This window comes from Octopus sinensis, linkage group LG21 (assembly GCF_006345805.1).
Source record: "Octopus sinensis linkage group LG21, ASM634580v1, whole genome shotgun sequence".
NCBI classification, from domain to species: domain Eukaryota; kingdom Metazoa; phylum Mollusca; class Cephalopoda; order Octopoda; family Octopodidae; genus Octopus; species Octopus sinensis.
The window spans coordinates 17220302-17247801 of NC_043017.1; the positions used below are offsets into that span (position 1 = coordinate 17220302).

Genomic DNA, 27500 nt, shown 5'->3' on the forward strand with positions numbered 1-27500 from the left:
ATTTTCGCTCACCATTTATTTTTTAAAAACAAACATTTATTCATCCTATTTTGCCTCCTATATTCATTTTATATATTAATTAATTTATTTAATTTATTAATGTATGTATTTCTTTTCATATTCATATATTTATTTTATATTTCTTATTAATTAATTTATTATATATTTATTTATGAAATCCCAGTTTAACCCTTCCTTTCATCTTCCCTTCCCATAATGCCATTCACTCTTCCGTTCTGTATCCTATAGTTCACAGATTTTCTAAACATTTTCGCTTTTAAATTTTCTTTGATGTTTCGGCTCCTGTTCTCCCTCTCAACGCGCGCACATACATACATACATACATACAAGTATGTATGTGCAAACACGTTCACATGCTCACACACACACACGCATGTTAAAGCAAATACACACTCACACAAACAAATATATAGATCTCTAAATATTTTCTTATATATATATATATATATATATATATATATATATATATATATGCATATATACATATACACACACACACATCTCTCTCTCATTACGTACATTTATAACTAAATAAAAACAAATACTTATGTATACGCACAGGCTAATATATATATATATATATATATATATATATATATTATATATATATATACATAGAAGTAAATATATGGCACAACGAAGTACCGTTGTGCCATATATTTACTTCTATGTATAATTTCCCCTCACGGGCTATTCTTTACTGGAAAGCAATACTCTCGTATTGCATTACTATTTTTATTATATATATATATATCAGAGAGAGAGAGAGAGAGAGAGAGTAAAAGCGCGTGGCCTAATAGTTAGTGTATTCGGTTCACTTTCTTAACGTAGTGGGTTCAATTCCTGCACAGGTTGGCGCGTTTTGTCAATGAGAAAGACATCCCATTTCACATTTGTTCAGTCTATATACAACACAACAATTATACGTAGTCGACGTTATGCGATCATACCAGCCATTTGATTGGTCTTCGTTTCGCTGATTAGAGAGCAAATAGCCCGAAATCCAGTTGTCGCTATATCGGCCAATGATCAGCGACACTTCTCGTCCCCTTGCGTGTTTTTCCGGAAAATCAATTTTAGTTGATTATTATTTCCAAGTGACTGATCTTTCTTTATCCACCGCGGTTTTGGTTTTACTTCAAAGTAACATTAGTGTTAATGACTTTCTCTTCGTCATTAGGGTTAGAATTGCAATTAGTCAATAATTATTCTCAACTTATCCGCCGCCTCAAGCGTGGCTGGCTTTTACTTATAACGAGATAGACAGACAAATAGAGCTGTGTGTGAGTGTGTGTGCATGTCGGCGTTTGTCTATAACAGAGGTTCCCAAATTTTTTGGGACTGTCGCCCACTTGGTACCCAGGCCACATTCTTGCACCCCCCATTCACCACCACAAATGTAGACCACATTCTACAGCAAATTCAAAACAACTCTTATTTCACAAATAAAACTCGACCTAATAAACCCGTTATTTTGTTGTTTTTACATCCATCGCCCCTTTTTTGGTTACCCCAATACTGCCCCACTTTTCTTCAACGCAGCCCTAGATATTTTCACCGCCCGCAAGGGGAAGCAATGCCCACTTTGGCAATCACTGATCTATAACGATTAAGTGTAAAGGTAAACTAGCCACTTGAGAGGTAAATATGTTTAGACATAAAATATCTAACACCAATCCTAATACAATCATAAAGCACCAGACTACTTAGACCACGGTGAGGTAACCTCATCGTTGAGACTCCTGACACCCGTTAATTCAAAGCTCTGCCGTTGGTAAGATAGAAACTTCTTCCTACCTTAGCGAATCTTAGGAAGTCTGCCATTCTTGTTACAGTTATAATCTATTATCGCAATAGACTTGTTTCACTAATTTAGCCAGCTTCATAATAATAAGTAGATTGTATAGATCTAATTTTTATAGATCTATCACAAATTTTTGTCCTGGGGCAGTAACAGTTATTTCCCTAAAAAGTACGATAAATGGCTAATATTTTCCTCAAACTTTGCTTTTGTTACATTTTTTCAAACACCAATTAGTCCCTCTCAACACACAGTTATAATGATCAACCACTAATGCTTATTATCAAAGATGCACAGATTGTCAGCTACAAAGGGACATGCTAAAATAGTTAAAGTTAAGCAACTGGCAAACAAAATTATGATATTCAGCAGAATATTTGCTATAAGGGTACTTCTGATTCAACAACTCAGTACTGAATCTGTCTGAATTGTAATGGAAAATAGGTCAGTTTTAAAACATTGATGTCTCAGTCCCAAAAGCAAGTAAATAGTAGTCATTCCTTTGATTTCTAGATAGAAGTAAATAGGAATAATACTTAGTAACCAGAGACAAAAACAAATTAAAATTTTGCTACATAATGTAATGGTAGATGTCCCCCAGAGAATAATCTTAGGGATAGAATTGTGTCTCCAGATCGTCTCTTCGCAATTCTCCATTAAGAATTGTCTGTTTTCAGAAATGTTTCTCTCACAACTGTCAGCTTGCAATTCTCTTCACAATTGTCTCCACAGAATTTTCTCTCCAAAATTATTTCTTCGTTCATGTTTTTCGCAATTGTCTCTCATCACACAGTTGTCTCTTCGAAATTCTTTCTTAAGAATTGTCCAAACAGAATTGTTTCTCCACCATTCTTTCTTCAAAAAGAAGTGTTTTATTATTTTTTTATTTGAATTGCAAGTTGTCCTTTCGCATTGGCACCTATCAATTCTTTCATCAGAACTGGTTCCTAGAAACTTGTCTCCCCAGAATTGTCCCTTTAGAACCATTTCTTCATTATTAGCATTTTCGCTCCAGAATCGTCTTTTCTAGAAATTACCTTATCTCTAGTTATATTCTACACACTGGTTTCATGAACGAAATATAGTTTAAAGACAGTTCCCGGCATATTTTGGCTCTAATAATTCACTTATGCCGCCTTCACTACCACTACTACTATTTCTAGACATTTCACTGTTATAATATCTTTTTCCTTGCAAACACAAATCTAAACTCTCGCCTCACTGATCCACGTTGACTTTATGAACTTTCTACTTCGTTTGCTTCATTCTTTTAGCGACTCACTCAGAATATTAATCACCATAGCCAACAATATTTACATTAATAGCATCTATTCTTCTCCTCTGTCTATATATATACCTCTATCTCTCCCTCCCTCACTCTATCTGTTAGCTCTCCTGGTTAGCAATTTCTACAAGAATATTAATTGCTCTCTGCAGCAATAATTTCATTAGTAGCGTCCATCTTTCTCGCTTCCCAACCCATCTCTCTCTCTCTCTCTCTCTATATATATATATATATATATATCTCACACACAGGCACATACAAGGACACATATACATACATCAATATTGCCAATCTCCATCTCTGTGGCAATTCCGGCTTCTTCCGTCTTCACTCCAGTCAATTTCATTCTTTCCTCACTCTGGCGTTCACAAATGTACGAGAAATATTGCGACTACACTTAATCCACTACAACATGCCCTTACTTTCCTTTGCCAAAACACTCATTATTATTTTTGGAAGGCAACAGTCGAAGACGACATCGTGTTCTTGGTGGTCAGCGTGGTTCTGAATCTGTGGTGTCTCCTATTGGCCATACTAGGGGACCTCCTATATCAGGAAGCTCACATCAACCGTGTATTCACATATTTTGTACACAAGGTATACTTATTCCATCTCTTCAAATCCACCCATTCCACCCGTATATCTTCATGCAAACTTTCACTCACATTGCAAAATGCCCTTGTAAAATGCTCCTCATCAGACAATCACTTCCTGTGGCAAATCATCACAATTATTATTCGGACAAAACGCTTAACAGCATTTTTTCCGGCCTTTTCCAATCTGAGTTCAATTCATGCGGAAGTCAGATTTGTCCTTCATCCTTTCGGGGTCAGTAAAAGTTGCAGACAATTACTGAGTGACAATGTCATCGACAAAATCCCTCCCACTATAGTTGCTAGCCTTCTCTCAAAATTTGAAATAATAATAATAAATAATAATAATAATAATAATAATAAATAACAATTTCGAATTTTGCCACAAAAGTTGCATTTGGGGGGAGAGGGAATGAGTCGATTATATCGACCCCAGTGTTCAACTGGTACTTATTTTATCGACTCTCAAAGGATGAAAGGCAAAGTCGACTTAGGAGGAATTTTAACTCAGAATGTAAAGACAGACGAAATGCTGTGCTATCGATTCTGCCAGCTCGCCGCCTTAATAATAATAATAATAATAATAATAATAATAATAATAATAATAAATGCTCCCATGCTGTTCCAAGCGGTAGCTCTCGTGGCTTCTGATCTTAACAGATTGGATGTGTTATAATTTGCATCGTTTTGTCTTGGTATAAAAGATGAGCCACAGCAAATATTCTGCTCAATACCACAGATTTGCTTGTCAGTTGTTTCACCTTAACCAGTTGAGCATGTCCCTTAGTGGCAGACGATACGTGCATCTCTGATCACGAGCAGAAGTAGTGGGGGAGCATCATAGCCATGTGTTAAAAGGAATTCTTTCGAGGTTACAAAGAATAGTCCTGGGGACGATTTGCTCGACTAAAGGCGGTGCTCCAGCATGGTCGCAGTCAAACGACTGAAACAAATAAAAGAGTAGCTGTCGCACTGGTGTCATCAAGACGATAAAGACAGCAGTGACAGTAAAAGTGATAGCAATGATGATGATGATGATGAGGAGGAGGAGGAGAACAACGACGATTATTATAGTTTGTTCTAATCACCATAGAGGTGTAACGGTGATGATGGAAGTCCTTTGGTGATGGTTTCGGTACTGCTTTCACTCGTGGTAGTGGAATTAGCAATACGTTTAATAGCAGGACTATTTGGATTAAAGCCAGTGTCTGCAGAATATTTATCGTGGTTCTGCATAATATTCCACCATTTATATCACAACAGCCATCTTGACACAATCGATATGGAGATGAGTGGGAACGGTGGTGAAGAGGAAGGTACGCTTAGATATGATGGCAACGGAAGATTCACATTCACGGACGGACACACATATGTACAAAGACTAATAGTCATATAAATATATATTATATATATATAATAATTTAATATATATAAAATAATTTATATATATATAATAATAATAATAATAATATTATACTAATAATAATAATAATTTATATATATAATTTGTGACTACCTACAGTTTCGATGATAGGTAGATAGACGGATAGATAGATATACTACATGAATGAGGGAGAGAGAGAGTGTGTGTGTATGTGTTGGTGTAGCTATATGTGTATAGATATGCGCATGCGCAATGGATTGTGTTGTGTTCAGCCAGTGAACAGCTTTAACTGCGAATCAATAAACACAATCATGTAACTTCTCATATTTTATCTGTTTATGTTCTGACTGGTGTAATGACTTGTGAATATGTGTGCGCGCGCGCGTGTGTGTATGTGCGCACGCGCGCACGTGTTTGTGTCTGGATAGAGAAACACACAAGACTGTGCGTATGAATATAAGAGTGAGCATAAAACATGTACACGTATATATATATATATATATATGCATATAGATAGGCGCAGGAGTGGCTGTTTGGTAAGTAGCTTGCTAACCAACCACATGGTTCCGGGTTCAGTCCCACTGCGTGGCATCTTGGGCAAGTGTCTTCTGCTATAGCCCCGGGCCAACCAATGCCTTGTGAGTGGATTTGGTAGACGGAAACTGAAAAGAAGCCCGTCGTATATATGTATATATATATATATATGTATGTGTGTGTTTGTGTGTCTGTGTTTGTCCCCCTAGCATTGCTTGACAACCGATGCTGGTGTGTTTACATCCCCGTCACTTAGCGGTTCGGCAAAAGAGACCGATAGAATAAGTACTGGGCTTACAAAGAATAAGTCCCGGGGTCAATTTGCTCGACTAAAGGCGGTGCTCCAGCATGGCCGCAGTCAAATGACTGAAACAAGTAAAAAGAGTAAAAGAGAAAAAGAGTAAATATATATATATATATGTGTACCTATGTGACTGTGTGTGTATACGCAGGCACGTATATATATTTCTTTATTGCCCACAGGGGTCTAAACAAGGACAGACAAAGGGATTAAGTCGATTACATCGGCCCCGAAAGGATGAAAGGCAAAGACGACCTAGGCGGAATTTGAACTCAGAACGTAACGGCAGACGAAATATCGCTAAGCATTTCGTCTGGTGTACTAACGATTCTGCCAGCTCGCCGTCCTACACATACATATATATATATATACGCATATATCCATACATATATATATGCAGAGGGGGGGGCGGTATGCATGGGCGACTCCTGGTCTTCCATAAACAACCCTGCCCAGTAACTTTCTAGGTGCAATCCCATGGTCAGTCATGACCAAAGGGGGTTTCAGAGATATATATACGCATATATGGCGCTTGAAGATACGCCGTAAGGCTAACCCCATTATACACGCATATATATATATATATATATATATATATATATATATATATATATATATTGACTACGGCTGCATTTTAATTCAGTAAGTAATGCGTCAGTTTTTCCTGCTGCCGCTCCAACGATTCTGCCAATACAAGTACATTATTTGACGACACGGAAGAATGAAAGGCAAGGTCAGTCTCAGTCAGATTTTAACTTTAAACACAGACGGCCAGAACGAATAACGCCAAGCTATTTTACTCGACGCTCTGACAAATCTGCTTACTGGCCACCATTTTGTTGCAGCAATAACTTAACAGTTGTCTCATGTTACAGATATAATATACTCAATTGGAATTTAACGAGGCTTTAATAGGATGTTAAAGGCAACAATGGCAATATTTTTGATAGAAAATACACCACCAAAACGTCGGCTCAGAAAGATAGTCTTTACCACGAACACATGGATGTAGAAAATAAATAATAATGATATATATCTACTGTATGTTAGACTATAAAAATATTTAAGTACACAATAAAGGAAAACTATTACAAATAGTGAGAACAGATGGTGAAAAAATGAAGTATAGCATGATTTTGTGGTTTAACTTCTTAAGGGAGTCTAATAAGTGTAAAATAGAAGCCGGAGTAACAATAAAGTAACTCGTTCAGGTGTAATAGAGATGACAGAACAGGGGAGATTAGCTAAAACTAAAACCTTTAAAAACTACGGATTATAAAATGTCGTTGTGAGTTTCCGGGGACAATATCTATCAACATCATCATAACCACTACCACCACCACCACTGCCACTACTATCATTATCACAACTACCCACCATCACTACTACAACTACCGCAACCATCAATGCCGCGTCCAGTGTTTCTGTATTTACATCCCCGTAACTTAGCGGTTTGGCATAAGAGTTCGATAGAATAAGTACCAGCCTTTAAAAAGTAAAGTCTGGGGTCGATTCGTTGGACTAATGACTGGGATAGGTAAAAGATAAAAAAAAAAGTTAATATTAAAGTCTAAATAAACGTGAAAAACAAAGAAATGTCACACTTTCAGAATAAGCACACATCACAATTTTTAATTATTTTTACCTCCGAAAGTTTTTCATATACCAACGTTTTACATAAAATTATAATTGCTTTTTATAAAATTATAATTAACTAGCAGTATCGCCCGGCGTTGCTCGGGTTTGTAAGGGAAATAACTATATAAGCATTTTTAGAGAGTTATAGCCAAAAAATAGCAAAAAAATGCATTAAAAATGAAAAAAAAAATGATGGTAATTTTTTTTTTAAATCGTTGACTCATCGTAGACATTTTTAGAGAGTTACTTCCCTTATATAATAGCGAAAAAATGCATTAAAATGGGAAAAAATGATGGTAAAATTTTTTTAAATCGTAGACTCATCGTAGACTCGCGCTAATACGCAGAAGGGCTCGGTATGAATCACGACTATAAGATACCCGGTTTTGGTTAAACTGCACCGCAAAATGTGGGAGTAGTTAGGAATCTAAATCGTAGGAGACAGACACATAACTTGACTTTTATATATAAAGATTTTCCCAAATTAATTGCACTCCATATTCGAAGCTCCGTTGAAGCTGCTGAATGTTATTCAGGCACTCAACTATAAGTCCACTGTGTCTTATAGCAGAAACAGATGTAGGCTGGTGAAGGTTATAATATAACCATCGTTTTTCCTGCATCATCTTTTTTTCTTCTTCTTACCGCTCTATACTCGTCTAACACTTCGTTCTGAAACATACGCATATTGAGTTCTACACCGGGTTATTAATCTCGCAGTGCCTAAGCGAAATATTAAACTGTAAGTAGGTAAAGAAAGATTAATAATTATCATTCTAATTAGTATTGATAATTGTCCTTTTAATTAGCAATTGATTAAAAGATAGGTTTAAAATAAAATATAATCAGTAAAGGCATATTCCACTATCCTTCTTTTCTTCCGTTTTTGCCTAAGAGTGCACTTAGCTATTCAGAAGGTTACAGCTTAACCTTGATTGCTTTGGGATATTAAAAGAGAAAATTAGAAGAAAACAATGAACGAAGAAACGAAATGGGTAGGAAGGAAGACGAAGGAAGGCACCAAAAGAAGAAAAAAAACGAACGAACGAACGAAAGAGATATGGAGAGAAAGACGGAAGGAGTGAAGAAAGGAAGGATTAAAGACAATCGTTTAGTCATTATTGTCTGAAGACAATCGTGAAAGGAAAAGGTTTTCTTTTAATCAATGTTGTGGCTGCTGTTGTGGCGGTGTTTTTTTTTTGTTTTTTTTTATTAATTACTATGCCTCTGGGATCAAGGTTAATAATGCCAATAACGTCCTACTTCTACTCACCATCATCATCATCACATCATCACTGTGATAAGCCAGAGGAGGAGGCGAGGTATACAAAAAGTAGGTGGGTGGGTGGGTGGTGTCATTTGTATTATGACTAAATTTCCAGTTATACTACTACTACAACAACAACAATAATAATGATAATAATAATAATAATAATAATAATAATAATGATAATAATAATAATAATAATAATAATAATGATAATAATAATATAATAATAATAATATAATAATGATGATAATAATGATAATGATAATAATATAATAATAATAATGATGATAATAATGATGATAATAATGATGATAATAATAATAATAATAATAATAATATAATAATAATAATAATAATAATAATAGTAATGAGTTTTTCTGGTAAATTTCTAGATTTCATGGTTTCCAAGCAATAAAATTAATATTGTTAATTGCTATGGTTCCAGGTTCAAGGTTAAATTGGACTAAATTACCTTGAAAGTCATCACGGAACTTTATTAATCCTGTAATGATGGAGAGAGAGAGAGAGAGAGAGAGAGAGAGAGAGAGAGACAGACAGACAGACAGACAGGCAGACACACAGACAGTATAGTAAGGTGGAGAAACAGTGATAGGAGATTAGTGAGGAAGAAATAAAGAAAACAATACGAAGACAGAAACCTAAAGATGGTTAATAATTGTCTGCTTAATAAATCTTAGGATCGATTTGGTCAGGTAGAGCTTCAATTAAATATGCGAACTTGTCCTCATTGCACACACACACACACACATATAGAGTATCCATCGCTTTCGAAGCGGAAGATTCGATCTACTGAATTACCTGCTCCAGTATTAGTTTGTAAGTGGTTGAGTATTTTACAAACATATTCTTAATGTAATTCCCCGGCAAAAATCAGTTTACTTCGCAAACATATTGTAAATAACGTCTGTCTGTCTGTCTGTCTGTGTGTGTGTGTGTGTGTGTGTGTGTGTGTGTGTGTGTTATAGATGCAGAGACGATATTTCCTATATTCATCACGTGCTGGTATACATTCAATACATTTTAGGATTTCTTCAAAGCCAGACGGAAAATATCACGAAAAGTATATATTACTTCTAAGTAGCTGCTTCTTTCTTTCTCTCTCTCTCTCTCCTTCTCTCTCTCATATATCTGATGCCATCTACTAAAACACATGCTGATAAAACAAATACACAACAGGCACACTTAAATAGTTCGGTAACAGAAAGTGACACGTGCTTCAAATATGAGCCGGAGTCTACATTAGGTACCATTTTTTTTCGAAAATCTTTAAACCTAATACCACTTCTAACAAACATTAGCAAACTCCAAGCAACAGTAGATGACCTGCACAATTACTCAACCTGCTATATGCTGCTACTGTTTGTTTGTTTGTTGAGCGAAGCGGTCTTCGTCTGTAGTGGAAGAAGTCCGAAACGTGGTCCTTTGCTATTCGTAAGACCCGCAGAAGAGAAAGCAGGTCAACCCCCGACGCCCAGAGCATCGACGGATGGATGAATGCGCATCCAGGCTCAGCGGCTGCGTAGGAAGTCGGGGACAAGAAACAGGAAGAAAGAGTGAGAGAAAGTTGGAGCGAAAGAGTACAACAGGGGTCGCAACCACCCCCTGCCGGAGCCTGGTGGAGCTTTAGGTGTTTTCGCTCAATAAACACATACAACGCCCGGTCAGGGAATCGAAACCGCGATCCTCCGACCGCGAGTCCGCTGCCCGAACCACTGGGCCATTGCGCCTCCACTGCTGCTACTGTACTCAACGTGTTCTATCACTTTGAATGACATTTGCGAATTACATAGCGAACTGAAAAGGTGGTCGCTTGTGGATCTTGCAAAATATATTCTTTCTCCGATTAGAAAATACTCTTCGAATGTTCGACATTCAATCTGATATTCAAAAACAAAATCCTAAAAATGATCAACAGCGGCATAAGACAAAATATATCCTGCGGCATTAAGAGACACAGTTCAAAAGCATTGCAAGCAAAGGAAGGAAAGAGTCGACATGCAATTGTCGAAGTCTAGAGCTTTTCTTCTTACATCCGAATGGCAACTGCATCGAAAAATATGTCTACGTTTCTACTAGCGATAATCTATCTGGCGATCAGAAATAATACGTCGTCATGAAGCCAAGCTTTGCAGCATTTCCTTTAATGGTTGCCTGCATCAGCATAACAAGTTCTGCCACCGGCATCTGCACAATGTTACGAACACTTGCAAAATATATTTGCAAATGGAAAGCCAAATTTGAGAATGCCAGAATTCCACAGGCAATATTAAATATGGTGTCGGCACTTAAAAATGTATCGAAGGTTGTACCAAATCTGCTTTGTAGAGATATTGCATTCATGAACCTCCCTGCCCCAGTCCTAAACAAACGAACCGAACTAATTTTCACATGCCTGTACACGCCCAAACTTTTCCTCATTAATCACAAATAAGACCAGCCTGTTACATGATTAAAGTTTTTCATTGCATTCATCCGACGTGTATACTCAACCAAGAGGCTAATTCAGCAAAAACGTGGTTCAGATGTATAATAGTGTTTGCTTTACACATGAATAAATATACACCACGTTCTACACACCTCTAATACAAGGGTGTATTTAGCAGGTTTACGTTTTTGATCGAAAACATGAACAAACACAATATCCACATATGTGTCGGTGCGTGAGAGACAGAGAGAGATTGAGAGACTAAGAGAGTGTGTGTGCTTATTAAACATATTGTATAACACTTCTGTATACACGACGATATTGTACTGTTATCTTAGTTATTCATGTCCAGGCGCAGGAGTGGCTGTGTGGTAAGTAGTTTGTTTACCAACCACATGGTTCCGGGTTCAGTCCCACTGCATGGAACCTTGGGCAAGTGTCTTCTACTATAGCCTCGGGCCGACTAAAGTCTTGTGAGTGGATTTGGTAGACGGAAACTGAAAGAAGCCCGTCGTATATATGTATATATATATGCGTGTGTGTGTTTGTGCGTCTGTGTTTGTCCACCTAGCATTGCTTGACAAGCGATGCTGGTGTGTTTATGTCCCCGTAACTTAGCGGTTCGGCAAAAGAGACCGATAGAATAAGTACTGGGCTTGCAAAAGAATAAGTCCCGGGGTCGAGTTGCTCGATTAAAGGCGGTGCTCCAGCATGGCCGCAGTCAAATGACTGAAACAAGTAAAAGAGTAAAAGAGTAAGAGAATACTTTAGTTATTCATGTAACAATTCAGTTTACGATCCCCGTAAGATATTCTGACATTAACTCATTACACTGCAAGATGAGGAAAATGATACCTGATGAGTCTGCGAAGACATACGAAACTAGTCGGTTCGATTGAGTGCCGGAAGTTCTGCGATTTCACATCGACATTCCAGGTTTATTAAGCGTATTATATGACTCACAAATGCATACGTATTTACAACCATTTAGTATTGGTACCATATATGTATAGGAGTATACATACTTGTATATAAAATAAATATATGTTTATAAAATAAATTCATATTTGTGGCTGTATAGTAAGAAGCTTGCTACCCATCCACATAGATCCGGGTTCAGTCCCACTGTGCGGCACCTTGCGCAAGTATCTTTTACTATAACCACGGGCCGACCAAAGCCTTGTGAGAGGATTTGGTATGCAGGAAGTGAAAATGCCCGTCATATATGTATATATATATATGTGTGTGTGTCATTGTATCCGTGTTTGTCCCCACATCACCGATGCTGGTGTGTTTACGATCCCGTAAGTTAGCGGTTCGGAAAAATAGAGCGATAGAATAAGTACTAGGCTTGAAAAATGCCCTGGAGCCGATTTGTTTGACTAAAACCCTTCAAGCAGTGCTCCGGCATGACCGCAGTCAAATGACTGAACCAAGAAAAAGATAAATTATTGGTGCACTTTGCAACATTAGCAAATAGTTAAGAGACAAACTTTGCACATGTATTGAATCCGTTATGTAGGAAATCCACGTTGATTTATGTGTAAAAATCTGTACAAAATCCTTGTAAGTGTGGTGATATATATAACGAAGTCAACAAGAAGGAGTACAGAGGACCATTTATTTGTAATCACTATAATTGTTTCCACGCAATGTAGATCTCCAGGTTCGCAGGTATTTGTTTATGTAACCGTTTCCCTTTCATTATGAGATCTGGTTGTGTTTTCTCGGGTGATGTATAAATATTGTTTCCGTAAACTCAAAATATCGGCTTCAAGCGCATCCTTTGTCTGTTGAGCTTTATACTGCACTCTACTACGTTCTTAACCGAATATAACCTTAGTATGTATATATATGTGACCTCGTGTGTACCGTTGGCGATTTTTTTCCTCTGTCTTCCCTTCTCCTATGTTTCCGACGAAGAGCTCCGCTCGAAACGTTAAACCCTCCTTCTTCCCTTCTTTCCTGAGCGTCCAATAATACTATATTTGTTCCACGTCATCGCGTTGTTGTGTTTTTTTGTGTTTTCTTGTTTAGATTAACTATATATATATATATATATATATATCTTTATATATAAAAGAGAAGTTGTGTGTCTGTCTCCCACGATTTAGATTCCTAACTACTCCCACATTTTGCGGTGCAGTTTAACCAAAAGCGGGTATCTTATAGTCGTGATTCATATCGAGCCCTTCTGGGTATTAGCGCGCGTCTACGATGGGTTTACGATTTAAAAAAAAATTACCATCATTTTTTCCCATTTTAATGCATTTTTTCGCTATTATATAATGGAAGTAACTCTCTAAAAATGTCTACGATGAGTCAACGATTTAAAAAAAATTTACCATATTTTTTTTTTCCATTTTTAATGCATTTTTTGCTATTTTTTGGCTATAACTCACTAAAAATGCTTATATAGTTATTTCCCTTACAAACCCGAGCAACGCCGGGCGATACTGCTAGTATATATATATAACAAATGAACACTGCGGAATTCCTGAGGTAGATAGTCCAGTTGCACGAGGATGACATAAGTTAGCCATATACAGTGAAATTGCTTTAATCGGCATATTACAAGGTGTATACCCAAATTTTAGATAATATATATGGACACGCACGCACACACACACATACACATACACAAACATGCATGCACCCCCCCCTACACACAACACAAACGACTTTATTATTATGTTTCTCAATAAAACTCATGAGAAAATATAGTGTGACATGAATAAATAACCCGCATACACACGACATACACACACGACACACACACGACATACACACACGACACACACGTCTGTTTAAATTCTCATGAGGTTTGTGGTAAAAATATAATAAAGTCGTTTGTGCTGTGCAGTGGTGTAGTGGTGCGTGTATGCGTGTGTTTGTGTATATATGTGTGTGTGTGTGTACATATGTGTGTGTGTGTGTGTCTGTCATAAATACACACGCGCGCACACATATACGCACTTACACAGTTAAAGCAAGTTTCGTCTGCAGAGAACAACATATACTGAATGCATAGATGAGTCAATACATGTGCAAAAGTTTGACATTTATATTTTTATTGAAAGTGACTTCGAAGTCTCACCGGGTATGCCGGTTGTTCTACTAGTGAACAAGCCATGACTTGCGAGCGTAGGCGTGATTGTACGGCAAGAAGCTTGCTTCCCGACCACATAGTTCCGGGTTCAGTCCTACTTCGTGGTACCTTGGGCAAGTGTCTTCAACTATAGCGACGGGCCGATTAAAGCCATGTGAGTGGATTTGGTAGACGGAAACTGAAAGAAGCCCGTCGTGTGTATACGTGTGTGTGTGTGTGTGCGTATGTATTCCCCCACCACCGCTTGACAACCAGCCGGTGTGCCTACGTCCTCATAACTTAGCGGTTCGGCAAAAAAGACCGATACAATAATTATTAAGCTTTAAAAGAAAATTAGTACCGGGGTTGATTGTTCGACTAAAACCCTTCAACTCGATGCTCCAGCATGGCTGCAACCAAACAAGTAAAAAGATTATTTATATATATATTTGTGACACACCTACACACACACACACACACTCACACACACACACCTCCGAAACATGAAAGTGAAATATCGAGAAAGTCATCCCTCGCCCTACTCAACTCTAAACATCGTCTAGTTCATGCTTGCCCTTCTCCATACACCCCGGGGCTTTTTTCACCCACAGTTTGTAAACGTGGGATTACAGCCTCCTTCTATTCTGGCACCGTACCACCCAGTCCCTAAACTTATATCGCCTTTATCCTTAACATGAAACCTCGCCAACCTATCACCCCTATCTCCCCAAGAGTAGAAAAATGTCCCACAGCCTATCCGATTATTAAGTACTTCTCTGCCGACCCCTAATCCTTGTTTTAACCCAAACCCTTTCCCCTCGCCCCATGTATTACTTACCCTAAATCATTCTTCACTCTTAAATTTAAGGCTTACTTTCTCTCCTCCCTTAACGACCTCTTACAAAACCCTGAACTTCCAACTCAACCTTCCTACTTCCCTGCAGCTTTTCCTTTCCTCCCTCGCCCCACCCACCCTCTCTCTCTCTGGGTTTTTTACGACGGGGTCAAACACTGTAATTATCCTCATTTCCGGTCAAGGTGCGTGAAATGTCACCTCCGTTAAAAAATAGTGTGACACGAATAAGTTTTTAGTAGCTTGCCCTATAAATTTGGTGAAAGAGAGAGCGAGAGAAAGAGACCGAGAGAGAGAGAGAGAGAGGTGAAGGAGATGAAGAAGAGAAAGACAGGGTAGGTGAGAGAGAGAGAGCGTGGGAGAGTTTGTGTGTATAAAGTGAGTGTAAGAATTGGGAGCTAATAGAATGGTTGTTGTTGTTGTGTTGTTGTAGCGGTGACTATATATAACTTTGTTTTGTTATTGTGATTGCAAAGATGGTGGTAAAGTTGTTAGTGGTGGTGGCCGCCGTTGTATGATGTGTTGTAGCGATGATGATGATGTTTGTTATGATAGGACATGTATACGTGTGTGTGTGTATGTGTGTGTGTGTGTGTGCGTGTGTGTGTGTGTGTGTGTGTGTGTGTGTGCGTGTGTGCGTGTGTGTGTGTGCGTGTGTGTGTGTGCGTGTGTGTGTGCGTGTGTGCGTGTGTGTGTGTGCGTGTGTGTGTGTGCGTGTGTGCGTGTGTGTGTGTGCGTGTGTGTGTGTGCGTGTGTGTGATTTAAGGTTGCCGGTTTGCTTGTTGTGTTATGACACATTAAACAAAACACGAAAACCCTGCTCCTTACTCCGAATAATGCCGCATTACTTTCGAAGGAATTCAATGCAGATTTATAGATAGTCAGTCAGTCAGTTTCTCTCTCTTTCTCTTGGGGTCGACCGCGTCCTCCGCTTCATTTTTTGTTAATCACTCATTCTCATTTAATTGTATATATTTTAATTGTTTGTTTATTCATGTTTCGTCTCATTCGATACCCTGACCCCAACGTTTGTTTTGTCCCCTCTTTTTCTCAACCTTATGGTGAATAAAGAAATACTCTCTCTCTCTCTCCCTCTTTCTTCCCTCCCTCTCTTTCCCTATCTCTATCCTCCCTCTCTCTCTCTCTCTTTTACTGTCAATTTCTTTCACTGTCGCTGTTTGTATCTCTGTCTTCCTCTCACTCTCTCAATGTCTGCCTGTCTGTCACTCTCTCTGTCTCACTGTACCTGTTTGTTGGTCTTTCTCTCACTATCTTCGTCTTTCTCTCTTTTTCTCTCTTCCTCTCACTCACTGTCTGCCCATCTTTCATTATCTCTGCATCACTGATTGTCAATCTGTCTGTCTCTCTCTATTTTCGCGTTCACTGTCTACTTGTTTCTCTCTTCTCTCTCGACACAACGCCACCAGTTTTGACGAGATTCTAATAAATTAGAGAATCTGAACTCTCAGAACTCAAAGACCGGAATGAATACCACAAGGCACCTCGCCGTCCATTTAATATCTTTGAGTGTTGTCTATCGACATTCGAATGATAAAAGGCAGAGTTATCCTGAACGGCATTTGAACTCGAGAGCAGAGGTTCGAGACAAGTACGTTAAACATTTGATCCAGAGCGCCATCGACTCCACCGCATAAGCAATACCAATGATTATATTGTTTCTAATTTTTATGACCATGAATTTTAAAAGGAGATATATGTCGATCAAATCGACCCCAGTGCTTGATTGGTACTTTATCGACGCCGAAAATAAAATGAAAGGCAAAGTCGACTTCGGCGGAATTTGATCTCAGAACTTGAAAGAGCCGAAAGAAAAGGCTGCTAAGTATTTTGTGTGAAGCGCTAACGATTCTGCTTTGATATAATGGTATCTGATGAGAACAAGGCGGTGAGCTGGCAGAATCGTTAGCACGCCGGGCGAAATGCGTAGCCGTATTTCGTCTGCCGTTACGTTCTGAGTTCAAATTCCGCAGAGGTCGACTTTGCCTTTCATCCTTTATGGGTCGATAAATTAAGGACCAGTTACGCACTGGGGTCTATATAATCGACTTAATCCGTTTGTCTGTCCTTGATTGTCCTCTCCGTGTTTAGCCCCTTGTGGGTAGTAAAGAAATAGATATCAGATGAGGACGACTTTACCAAAGAAGGTTACAAGCTGAGGAGGCGAGTACATAAAATAAGGTATGGACAAAAATTAGTGTCAGTTGGGAGAAATGAGATCAAATGTAAAAAAAAAAAGTAGGTGCTAATACTGAATTCGGGAACAGTCTATCTTGTTCATTTTAGTCATGTGCTCTACTTTTGTTTTGATATAAGTCTGGGTACTAACGGTAAAGTAAGGCAATTGTGTTGACGAATCCTTGAGTCTTCTGATTATCTCTCCACTTCTCATGTGGAGCTGGTCTTTATTGCCATTTGGTAATTATGATACGACCTCGGGAAGCGAAGAACATTTTAATAAATCACAAGTTTATGTTGTATGGTATTCGATATACCTGTATCTCTTGTTTAGAAACAGTTTTGTGAAGATGAAAAATATTTACCGCTAGTGTATGTATGCATATATTATGCGTGTGTTTGTATGTTATATCTGTGTGTGAGTGTGTGCATTGTGTATGTGTCCGCGTGCGATGTGTATGTATGCATGTGTGTGTGTGTGTGCGCGCGCGCGTGGCAGTGTCCCCAGGTGAGTCTGTTTTCGAGAAGATTTATGATCGTAGACTTTTCCGTCATCGTTATAAAAAAAAAAAAGTCGCGTGTGTGTGTGAGTTTGCAGGGTGTCGCTAGGGGTAGATTTGGTCTCTTTTCCCATTTTTTTTTCTTTTCGCGAACTGAGACACAGCATAGAGGCTCGTTAGATATGTCCGGTTCTTTTGGTTTAGTTCGTTATTTGTCATATGTTCATAGGTGGATGTCAAGAATAATCCCCTGTTCATTTGTAACAGTCACGATTCAAAGCTATTCGTTAAGACACATGTATGCGTAAGTATATGTATGTCGCAGAAGGGAAGTGTATGTAGTATGTTTATACTTATAGTGGAAGGGTGTGTGTAAAGCAAAAAAAAAGTGGGTGGAAACACGCATAAGAATCGCAACGAGATCAATGTAAAAGAAAATGGCGGCAGAGTATTTCAGAAGTACAAAATGATTGAATACAATTCAGTTGTTTTCTTCATAGGTGCTTGGTTGCTTTTGCGTACAGGGGTACATAGACAGCTGTTGGCGTCTATAACCACACAGAGAATAGATAGACACACACACACGCATATATAGATAGATAGACAGATAGATAGGGAGAGAGAGAAGTTGATAGGGAGAAATATAGGTAGATAGATAGAGGAAGATATATATATATATATATATATATAATATATATATATATATATATATATATAATATATATATATATAGGAAATTTTGAAAATCGTTCTTAAACTAAGTGGCGACGTTGATTACGTAAAATAAAGTTTATTTTTTTAATTTAAAATTAATATGTTGATATTACGCTGTCAAAGCTCGTGAAATTTTCTTTATTTTGATATAAATCTTAAATCAAAAATTACATCTTGAATTTATAAAACATACCATTTTAACATTAGTATACTAGCGTTCTTGAATTAAATGGCGCCAATGTATATATATATATATATATATATATATATATATATAGAGAGAGAGAGAGAGAGAGAGAGAGAGACAGACAGACAGACAGACAGACAGACAGACAGGCAGAGATAGATAGATAGATAGATAGATAGATAGATAGATAGATAGATAGATAGATAGATAGATAGATAGATAGATAGAAATGTCTTCTACTATAGCATCGGGCCAACCGAACATTGTGGGCGGATTTGGTAGACCGAAACTGAAAGAAGCTCGTCTTGTGTATATATATATGTCTGTATCTGTATGTGTGTCTTTATGTCTGGGGTCGGTCTCTTTGACTAAAACCATTTAAGGCGTTTCCCCAGCATGGCCGCAGTCAAATGACTGAAGTACACATATACAAAGTCATTATAACCGTTATTTTATGAACATTTTTCTCGCCTTTCTCCTATTATGTTTCGTTTCCCGACTTTCAAACGAAAAAACAAAATTAACGATGTCAGCCATTTTCTCGTTCGTGAAATGAATGAACAAACATATAAGAAAGAAATAAAGGTATAAACTATAAAGACTAAAATATAAAGACTGAAGATATAAACATAAATATATAGCCATAATGATGTATAGACTATGATATAAAAACATAATGGAAGAAAAAAAAGCCAAAGATATAAAGACTTAATAACAAAGGTATATTGGCTAAAGCTTTTGATATAAAGATGTCGAATAAGATATCAACGTATAAGAAATAGAAAGCAGGAAATAAACAAACAAACGAAACGACAAAACCAAAAACACAAGATAAAGCCCTGCAATAACGGATTTCCTTAGTAGTAGACAGTACAGTTTGTCTTGTTTTCTCTTCCGCCTGTCCACTATTTTACGTGATGTTAAAGAAACTATCTGTTATATTCTAAACCAGTGTTTTTCAACCATTCTTTGCCTATGGACCCTTTTGATTCCTCTTTTACTCGTATGGACCGTCCTAGCCATTCGATGGCGGAGAACAATAACAAAAGATCTTAAAAGCAATGGGTTAACAATGGGACAAGCTGTCAAGGACGCTCTCAGTGTTAGAAGGTGGAATGATCTTGCTGTCACCTCAAGTGCCTCAAGACACAATGAGAACCGAATGAATGAATGAATGAATGAATGAATGAATCACTGCATGAATGAATGAATACAAAGCACTGTTTAAAATATTCTGTGTATAGAAGTATAACCGATTTTATTGCACATCATTTTTAACAACAATATCTCATATGTACCCCGAAGGGTCATATGTACCTATTTCTTTACTACCCACAAGGGGCTAAACACAGAGAAGACAAACAAGGACAGACAAACGGATTAAGTCGATTACATCGACCCCAATGCGTAACTGGTACTTAATTTATCGACCCCGAAAGGATGAAAGGCAAAGTCGACCTCGGCGGAATTTGAACCCAGAACGTAGAGACAGACGAAATACCGCTAAGCATTTCGCCCGGCGTGCTAACGATTCTGCCGGCTCGCCGTGAAAACCACTGGTCTAAGCTAATAAGGGAGAAGGAATTAGATGACTGCAACATTGTGTGTGTGTGTGTGTGTGTGTGTGTGTGTGTGTGCGTGCGTGTGTGAAGGTGCGTCACTTAGCGGCGAGGGTGTTGCATTCTCGATCGCCAGATCGTGCTTATGACTCTCCAAGTCGGTTGCGCATAGTAATCTTGAGCGAAATACTTCATTTTACGTTGCTCCAGTCCACTCAGATGAAAATGGATGACACTGCGACCGACTGGCGTTCCGTTTAAGAAGAGTGACGGCCTACCCACCTAACAGCTAAATGGTATCTTCGGTAGTTAAAAGAATGCGCAACGCATCGTAACCAGCGATGTATAACGAGATCCCACAGTCTGGTCAACAACTACCGTGACATTATATATATATATATATATAAAGTTAATCCAAACATGAAAGCACACAAAAACACAACAACGCGAGGACGTGGAACAAATATAGTATTATTGGACGCTCAGGAAAGAAGGAGAGTTTAACGTTTCGAGCGGAGCTCTTTTTCGGAAACATAGGAGAAGGAAAGATTCAGAGAAGGGAAGACGGAGGAAAAAAAATCGCCAACGGTACACACGCGGTCATACACACACACACACACACACACACACACACACCATAGTAACACAATACCGACCAGATCATCAGATGCTGTTATACACTGCTGGTTACAATGCGCTTCCAATTTTGTGTTGATCGTGCCATTCTTTTCTATGTTGGCCGAAATTGCTTAACCAAATCGTCTTAGACTAACAGAGATTACTTAGACTGCCACACTGATATAGTGACTAATATAGGCAGAGATATGTAGGCAGATATAAACGGATTAAGAGAAAAGTACATACAGATTAACAGACATAGACTATCTGTATGAGACAGGGCACAACATGCACTCTGAGGTATATATATATTTCTTTACTACCCACAAGGGGCTAAACACAGAGGACAAACAAGGACAGACAAAGGGATTAAGTCGATTACATCGACCCCAGTGCGCAACTGGTACTTAATTTATCGACCCCGAAAGGATGAAAGGCAAAGTCGACCTCGGCGGAATTTGAACTCAGAACGTAACGGCAGACGAAATACGGCCACGCATTTCGCCCGGCGTGCTAACGTTTCTGCCAGCTCGCCGCCTTTGGTATATATAGGGTATATATAGGGAGTTAGACCCTGAGATAGACTGGAACGCATAGTGAGAAGGAGGTGAAGGTAGACTAACAAAGATTGACTATCGATATAGCGAGTTAAGCAATGTCTAAAACAGGAACAGAGAGAGAGGCAACGACGGACAGAATATCATAGATACATAGATTGCGATATAATGGTTACAGATAAGGGAGAGAGGATAGCAAAGAGGACGAGAAGTTGAAGCAAATATGAGCCAGCGATAGGCGTGGTTGTGTGGTAAGAAATTTGCTTCCCAGCCACACAGTTCAGGGTTCAGTCTCACTGTGTGGCACCTTGGGTTAAGTGTCTTCTATCATAGCCTCAGACCGACCTAAGCCTTGAAAGTGAAACTGGAAGAAGCCCTTCGTGTGTGTATGTGCGTGTGTGTGTGTGAGAGACCACCGCTCGACAACCGGTGTTGGTGTGCTTACGTTCCCGTAACTTAGCACTTCGGCAAGTAAGACCGGTAGAATATGTAACGAGCTTTAAAAGAAAGACAAATACTAGGGGGTCAATATATTCGACTAAAATTCTTCAAGGCTGTGCTCCAGCATGATCGCATTCTAATGACTGAGACATGTAAAAGATTAAAGAAAAATAAAGATACATGCATACATGCAGACAGACTGAGAAAGAGATTTGTAGTTTTGACCTTGAAATATTGTGGAGTAATTTAGGTAATCCTGAAATAAGAATAGAAGAGTGGGGGTGGGGGAAAAGGTGAAGGGGAAGCGGGGTTGGAAGGTGAAGGAAGTCATTGAAAATAGAATGAAAAGTGTACGTGTGCACAGGTTGTACTAACAGCAGTTGTAAGTTTAAGGTGAGAGAGAGCGAGAGAGAGAGCGAGAGAGAGAGAGAGAGACAGTGATGACGTAATTAGTATAAGCTGTATACTGCTAGCACGTAGACTACTTAGTTATTTAGTATATAGTCAATTGACTACGTGCTGTCAGTATATAGTACATACACACACCTGTATGCGTCCGCGTGTGTGTTTATGTGTAAACAAACACCGTTATACACAAATGCATATTTTTCCCCTATATATATATATATATATATATACTCACACACAAAAGTATATGCCCACGTGTATACTGGCAAGTGCACATTATATATATGTGTGTGTGTGTGTGTATGTGTGTGTATGTGTGTGTATGTGTGTGTGTGGCGTAGGTGTGTTGGCAGAATGGTTAAACACCCGGACAAAAATGCTTAGCGGCATTTCGTCCGTTTTTATGTGCTGAGCTCAAATTCCGCCGAGGTCGGCTTTGCCTGTCATACTTTCAGATAAAATAACAGTTGGGCACCGGGGGCTTTATGATCGACTTATACCCCGCCCCCACACAAATTGCTGGCCTTGTGCCAAAAGTTGAATTCAAATATATGCACACATACACACACACATATACATATATATACATATATATATAAATGCATGTATGTACGCGTGTGCGCAAAAGGAGGCGCGCACGCACACACACACAGGTGCACCATCAATTTTGCGGTATCTTTGGTTTCAGACTAGTGATGATTTCTCAATTTTGCCAGATTAAATGAAGTCATTACAAGGACATTGTATGAAGTCGACATCCACTTTAACCACACTTGAATCGTTGGCGATTTCTATCCCTCCGTCTTCCTTTTCTAAATTTCTTGGTGCTTGTACAAAATGATGAAATAAATACTAATTTTCAAAACAAAATATCTTAAAGTCAAAATTAAATAAAACAAATTTCTCATTTGCATAACTCGTCCCTTATCCACTTTATCATTTACTCCTTCTCTTCCTCCACTGTCTCTATGATTCTTTCTCACTCACTGTCTCTGTGTGTGATATTCATTCGGCGAGCTGGCAGAATCGTTAGCACGCCGGGCGAGATGCTTAGCGGTATTTCGTCTGCCGTTACGTTCTGAGTTCAAATTCCGCGAGGTCGACTTTGCCGTTCATCCTTTCGGGGTCGATAAATTAAGTACCAGTTACGCACTGGGGTCGATGTAATCGACTTAATTCGTTTGTCTGTCCTTGTTTGTCCCCTCTATGTTTAGCCCCTTGTGCGTAGTAAAGAAATAGATATTAAATTAATCTTTGCCTGCCACCTAGCCTAGTATGTACACTAATCCGACACCTCTTTCGTTAACTCTCCCCGCACCTTTCAGTTACTCTCGCCCCACCCTTCTCTCTAAGGTGTGTCTGGAAAAGGAACTAACCAACCAACATTTATTCCGGCTACATTTATAGAGATATTTTTAGGGATGTGCCAGAGAAATAACCACGAGCCTTCCTTTGGCACCCTTTATTCAAGACAGATGCACCAATTAAATTTTCCCATCCTCCCACACTGAAGTTCTAATGACTTGGCAGTGGTTGTGTTTTTCTTATTCAAAGCAATGTGGCATGGTGTCTTGTAGAATACAGAATCTCGTCCCAGGCATATTGTGACACCCGTCCATCACTGCTGCTTTCGCCACAAGAGCTGGTTGGCACCTAGTTTTGCTGACTGTTCCTCGATGCAGATGGCAACAGATATCGTGATACCGTTAATCAGTTCTTCGTTCTTGTAATGTTTCGTGCTTTTTCAGTAATGGTGGCTTCGTGCGTGTGCACAAGCACTTGTGTGTCTGTACATATGTATGTATATATACAAAAACATACATACATACATACATACACATATATGCATAAGTGAGTGGGTGTTGTATATATCTTTGTATGTGCATATATATATAAATACATACATAAATACACAATCACATATATATGTGTGTATTTGTGTGTGTGCCTATATATATATATATATATATATATATATATATATATGTATATATATACATACATAAATACACTCACTCACACATTTGTGGATGTGTATGCGTATGTGTGTGTGAGAGAGACTTACAATGAGTGGGTGTATATACACATCTACGACACAGCTGTCTGGTTGTATAACAATGAGCCATTTACAAGGTTTCCCCAACCATCTTAAACGATAAGCCACACTATTTGATTATCCGAAATGAACATTATCAGTTTCACTAATGTCTGTCACATGACTTCTGTTGTTGTTATTGTTGTTGTTGCCCTTTGTTTCTTTGTTACTGTTGGTGTTATAATTATCATCATCGTTGTTGTTGTTGCTGTTATTGCTGCTGCTACTGCTGCTGCTGCTTCTTGTCATGTGGTTTTTCTTATTGCTCCTGTTGTATTTTGCTTTGCTTAATATTACTCAGATATACACTTTATAACTGCTTTTCCTGATAATGGCGGTGATGATGTTGACGCTGATAATGAAGAGGATGCTTTTTCTTGGTTTTCTTGCTGTTGAACTTCACCGCTTTCGTCTGACATTTTTTTTTAACAGTCAGGATCTTAGTATATATTTATGTATTTGTTTCCCAACCACCACCACCACCACCACCCACTACCACCATTCCAACGAAATATTACAATTTCTCCCTCTCTCTCCCTGTTACCCATCGCTATGTAAATAAACATCTCATTAACATACACTGAAACAGGAGCAAATAATTCCAACAGTCGACACATTTCTCTTTGTTTTACGAGCTTCTCTCACTCTCTTTCCTCTCTTTCATATTAATAAATTCTTCCTCTGTCTTTATAAAATATCATTTGTGAAGCACTCCCTACACACACTCTCTCTCTCAAAGTCTTTGAGAGAAAAACATCCACCATCCCCCACTAACAATTTGATCAGATGCTCTACCATTTCTGCCACTGTTCTCTGTAGAATATTGGCACAAGGCCATGCCTTTGGAATAGAGAACGAGTGATTATATATATATATATATATATATATTATATATATATATATATATATGCATGCACGTATGTATATGTATGTCTGTGTCACAAGTTCACCGATGCGAACGGGTGAGTGGAAATGTTTTTGAATCAAATAGCTGATAGCGATTCGCTACCTTAAGTACCGGTACCAAATTGAACTAAATACCAATATGCTTTAAGCCCTGAGGTCGAATTCTTCGACAAAATCTCTCTTAGGACGGTGCCCCAGCATAGCTGCAGCCAAATGATGACTGAAACAATATATATATATATATAATTATATATATATTCAAAATAAGCAGCAAGAATGACTCCGGTAATTTGGTACGATCGTTTCGTACCAAATTACCGGAGTCATTCTTGTTGCTTATTTTGATTATAATCACCCCACGGATTTTTATGGATAACACCATACAGAATTCTGGTGCATCTAAATTAAGTACCATATCCATTTGAATCTAAATTTTTGCTGAACTTATATATATATATAAAATACAAAATGAGACTAGAACGCAAAACATCCAGACAACTAGGAAATACAAAAATGGGACAACAAAACATTCAGATTGACGATACAAAGAAAACAAGGACGGGTCATTCGAAGTTTTCTTTCCTCAGTCAAGTATCAATCAGATTATCTTCGCAATTTCCTGGCCAGCCCCAAGGAAAATCTATGCTAAGAGCATTAGATTCCTTGGAAGAAAGCAGCGAATGTATACAAAAACAAGGATGGGAAAAAAACGGACAATGTTATTCAAATACAATAAAAACAGGACATAACAACAGGTGTCTTTACACACACTCACACACACACAGACACACGTGTGTGTGCTTGTTTGTACTCCTGACACTTCCTGACGGCCGGTGTTGGCTTGTAACTTAGCAATCATATAGAAGAGAGAGAGAGAGAGAGAGAGACAGACAGACAGAGTTAGGGCGGGGCGGGGGAGAGTCGCGTCTCCACCTAGTAATGTCTGCCAAGGTGTGCGTATTGCACTCACTATATGCTTGTGTATGTGTGTCTTTGCGTTTATGTGTCCAAATGTATACGTACTGCACTCAGTGATTGTGTGAATGTAGATGTGTGTGTGTGTGTGTGTGTGTAAACGTAGATGTGTGTGTATGTGTGTGTGAATGTAGATGTGTGTGTGTGTGTGTAAACGTAGATGTGTGTGTATGTGTGTGTGAATGTAGATGTGTGTGTGAATGTAGATGTGTGTGTGTGTGTGTGAATGTAGATGTGTGGGTATGTGTGTGAATGTAGATGTGTGTGTATGTGTGTGAATGTAGATGTGTGTGTGTGCGAATGTAGATGAGTGTGTGTGTGAATGTAGATGTGTGTGTGTGTGTGTGAATGTAGATGTGTGTGTGTGTGTGTGAATGTAGATGTGTGTGAATGTAGATGTGTGTGTGAATGTAGATGTGTGTGTGTGTGTGTGTGTGTGAATGTAGATGTGTGTGTGTGTGTATAAACGCGACAGTTTTTATGTGTGTAAGTTCTTGTATACAACTGTGTACTGATACTATATTCTGTAAAGATATTTGTATGTGTTTGTGTGTGTTTGCGTACGTGTGAACACGTGTATGTGTGTGTGTGTGCGTGCATGCGTCTATTTAACAACAATCGTGTGTTTTTGTGAGCGCGCGCGTATGTGTGTGTGTGTGTACGTGCGTCTATATACAAGCATCTGCCTGTTGCTAAAAAACAATGAAACCTAAAAAAACATGACCCACTCAATGGAACACAGGACTACTACTACTAATACTACTACTACTACTACTATCATCATCATCATCACCATCAGCAGCAGAAAAACTGAGAGAAATCACTTGCCTAATGGTATGTCAAGGTAACTCTGCGTGCGCGCGTGCGTGTGTGTGGTGTGTGTGTGTGTGTATGTGTGTTTGTGAGTGGGTGTATGGGCGAGATATCACTCATCGCCACATATGTCGGGGTACCCCGCATTATTCAAGGTGGTTGTCCTGCCCTACATTTTGATGATCGTCACGTCATTTCGCCATTCTCTTACGTAATTCTTGTATTGTTATTATTATCCTAATAAGTTTGGATCAGTCGAAACCTTTTGATAGAGTCGACCATCAATACTTGTAGCCTGTCCACTCGGCGGCCGGATT

The 27500-nt window shown here is 38.5% G+C and overlaps 1 long non-coding RNA gene across 1 annotated transcript in view; it reads right to left on the reverse strand.

The window, feature by feature from the left end:
- The window catches only part of LOC115223033, a 105217-nt gene that overhangs the window by 30120 nt on the left and 47597 nt on the right, over window positions 1-27500 (reverse strand). The gene's annotated exons all lie outside the window — the stretch shown is intronic.